The sequence below is a fragment of the Triticum urartu genome, chromosome 2A (genome assembly GCF_056163025.1).
Source record: "Triticum urartu cultivar PI428250 chromosome 2A, HENAU_Tu73, whole genome shotgun sequence".
In the NCBI taxonomy this organism is placed as follows: Eukaryota; Viridiplantae; Streptophyta; class Magnoliopsida; order Poales; family Poaceae; genus Triticum; species Triticum urartu.
This window is the reverse complement of record NC_141874.1, coordinates 20,237,440-20,241,292: the sequence shown is the minus strand read 5'-3', so window position 1 is coordinate 20,241,292 and position 3,853 is coordinate 20,237,440.

Sequence of the window (3,853 nt, the reverse complement as noted above, 5' to 3'; positions counted from 1 at the left end):
TGCTGATGACTACTCCCTCGTTCAGTGCGGCATGCTTTACAGCTTAGAGCCGGGGCTCCAAAAGCGTTTTGAGAGACATGGAGCATATGAGATGTTCGAAGAGCTGAAAATGGTTTTTCAAGCTCATGCCCGGATCGAGAGATATGAAGTCTCCGACAAGTTCTTCAGCTGTAAGATGGAGGAAAATAGTTCTGTCAGTGAGCACATACTCACTATGTCTGGGTTACATAACCGCTTGACTCAGCTGGGAGTTAATCTCCCGGATGACGCGGTCATTGACAGAATCCTCCAGTCGCTTCCACCAAGCTACAAGAGCTTTGTGATGAACTTCAATATGCAGGGGATGCAAAAGACCATTCCTGAGGTATTTGCAATGCTGAAATCAGCAGAGGTAGAAGTCAAGAAGGAACATCAAGTGTTGATGGTAAATAAAACCACTAAGTTCAAGAAAGGCAAGGGTAAAAAGAACTTCAAGAAGGACGGCAAAGGAGTTGTCGCGCCCGGCAAGCAAGCTGCTGGGAAGAAGCCAAAGAATGGACCCAAGCCCGAGACTGAGTGCTTTTATTGCAAGGGAAGTGGTCACTGGAAGCGGAACTGCCCCAAATACTTAGCGGACAAGAAGGCCGGCAAAACAAAAGGTATATGTGATATACATGTAATTGATGTGTACCTTACCAGTAATCGTAGTAGCTCTTGGGTATTTGATACCGGTGCAGTTGCTCACATTTGTAACTCAAAGCAGGAGATACGGAATAAGCGGAGACTGGCGAAGGACGAGGTGACGATGCGCGTCGGAAATGGTTCCAAGGTCGATGTGATCGCCGTCGGCACGCTGCCTCTACATTTACCTACGGGATTAGTTTTAAACCTCAATAATTGTTATTTAGTGCCAGCTTTGAGCATGAACATTGTATCGGGATCTCGTTTAATTCGAGATGGCTACTCATTTAAATCCGAGAATAATGGTTGTTCTATTTATATGAGAGATATGTTTTATGGTCATGCTCCTATGGTGAATGGTTTATTCTTAATGAATCTCGAGCGTAATGCTACACATATTCATAGTGTGAGTACCAAAAGATATAAAGTTGATAATGATAGTCCCACATACTTGTGGCACTGCCGCCTTGGTCACATAGGTGTCAAACGCATGAAGAAGCTCCATGCAGATGGACTTTTAGAGTCTCTTGATTACGAATCATTTGACACGTGCGAAACATGCCTCATGGGTAAGATGACCAAGACTCCGTTCTCAGGAACAAGGGAGCGAGCAACCAACTTATTGGAAATCATACATACTGATGTGTGCGGTCCAATGAGTGTTGAAGCTCGCGGTGGCTATCGTTATGTTCTCACCCTCACTGATGATTTGAGTAGATATGGGTATATCTACTTAATGAAACACAAGTCTGAAACCTTTGAAAAGTTCAAGGGATTTCAGAGTGAGGTTGAGAATCAACGTGACAGGAAAATCAAGTTTCTACGATCAGATCGTGGAGGAGAATACTTGAGTCACGAATTTGGCACACACTTAAGAAAATGTGGAATAGTTTCACAACTCACGCCACCTGGAACACCTCAGCGTAATGGTGTGTCCGAACATCGTAATCACACTCTATTAGATATGGTGCGATCCATGATGTCTCTTACCGATTTACCACTATCTTTTTGGGGCTATGCTTTAGAGACTGCCGCATTCACTTTAAATAGGGCTCCGTCGAAACCGTTGAGACGACACCATTTGAATTATGGTTTGGAAAGAAACCTAAGTTGTCGTTTCTAAAAGTTTGGGGATGCGATGCTTATGTCAAGAAACTTCAACCTGAAAAGCTCGAACCCAAGTCGGAAAAATGCGTCTTCATAGGATACCGTAAAGAAACTGTTGGGTATACCTTCTACCTCAGATCCGAAGGCAAGATCTTTGTTGCCAGGAATGGATCCTTTCTAGAGAAAGAGTTTCTCTCGAAAGAAGTAAGTGGGAGGAAAGTAGAACTTGATGAAGTATTACCTCTTGAACCGGAAAATGGCGCAACTCAAGAAAATGTTCCTGAGGTGCCTGCACCGACTAGAGAGGAAGTTATTGATGATGATCAAGATACTTCTGATCAAGCTCCTACTGAAATTCGAAGGTCCACAAGGACACGTTCCGCACCAGAGTGGTACGGCAACCCTGTCTTGGAAATCATGTTGTTAGACAACGGTGAACCTTTGAACTATGAAGAAGCGATGGCGGGCCCGGATTCCGACAAATGGCTAGAAGCCATGAAATCCGAGATAGGATCCATGTATGAAAACGAAGTATGGACTTCGACTGACTTGCCCGTTGAACGGCGAGCCATAGAAAATAAATGGATCTTTAAGAAGAAGATAGACGCGGATGGTAATGTGACCATCTATAAAGCTAGGCTTGTCGCTAAGGGTTATCGACAAGTTCAAGGGGTTGACTACAATGAGACTTTCTCACCGGTAGCGAAGCTAAAGTCTGTCCGAATAATGTTAGCAATTGCCGCATTCTACAATTATGAAATATGGCAAATGGACGTCAAAACGGCATTCCTTAATGGTTTCCTTAAGGAAGAATTGTATATGATGCAGCCGGAAGGTTTTGTCGATCCTAAGAATGCTAACAAGGTGTGCAAGCTCCAACGCTCGATTTATGGGCTGGTGCAAGCATCTCGGAGTTGGAACATTCGCTTTGATGAGATGATCAAAGCGTTTGGGTTTACGCAGACTTATGGAGAAGCCTGCGTTTACAAGAAAGTGAGTGGGAGCTCTGTAGCATTTCTCATACTATATGTAGATGACATACTTTTGACGGGAAATGATATAGAACTCTTGGACAGCATCAAGGCCTACTTGAATAAGAGTTTTTCAATGAAGGACCTTGGAGAAGCTGCTTATATATTAGGCATCAAGATCTATAGAGATAGATCAAGACGCCTCATAGGTCTTTCACAAAGCACATACCTTGATAAGATATTGAAGAAGTTCAATATGGATCAGTCTAAGAAGGGGTTCTTGCCTGTGCTACAAGGTACGAAATTGAGCTCAGCTCAATGTCCGACCACGGCAGAAGATATAGAAGAGATGAGTGTCATCCCCTATGCCTCAGCCATAGGTTCTATTATGTATGCCATGCTGTGTACCAGACCTGATGTAAACCTTGTCGTAAGTTTGGTAGGAAGGTACCAAAGTAATCCCGGCAAGGAACACTGGACAGCGGTCAAGAATATCCTGAAGTACCTGAAAAGGACTAAGGAAATGTTTCTCGTTTATGGAGGTGACGAAGAGCTCGTCATAAAGGGTTACGTCGACGCTAGCTTCGACACAGATCTGGATGACTCTAAGTCACAAACTGGATACGTGTATATTTTGATTGGTGGGGCAGTAAGCTGGTGCAGTTGCAAGCAGAGCGTCGTGGCGGGATCTACATGTGAAGTGGAGTATATGGCAGCCTCGGAGGCAGCACATGAAGCAATATGGGTGAAGGAGTTCATCACCGACCTAGGAGTCATACCCAATGCGTCGGGGCCAATAAAACTCTTCTGTGACAACACTGGAGCTATTGCACTTGCCAAGGAGCCCAGGTTTCACAAGAAGACAAGGCACATCAAGCGTCGCTTCAACTCCATTCGTGAAAATGTTCAAGATGGACACATAGATATTTTTAAAGTACATACGGACCTGAATGTAGCAGATCCGTTGACTAAACCTCTCCCTAGGGCAAAACATGATCAACACCAGAATTCCATGGGTGTTCGATTCATCACAATGTAACTAGATTATTGACTCTAGTGCAAGTGGGAGACTGTTGGAAATATGCCCTAGAGGCAATAATAAAAGCATTATTATT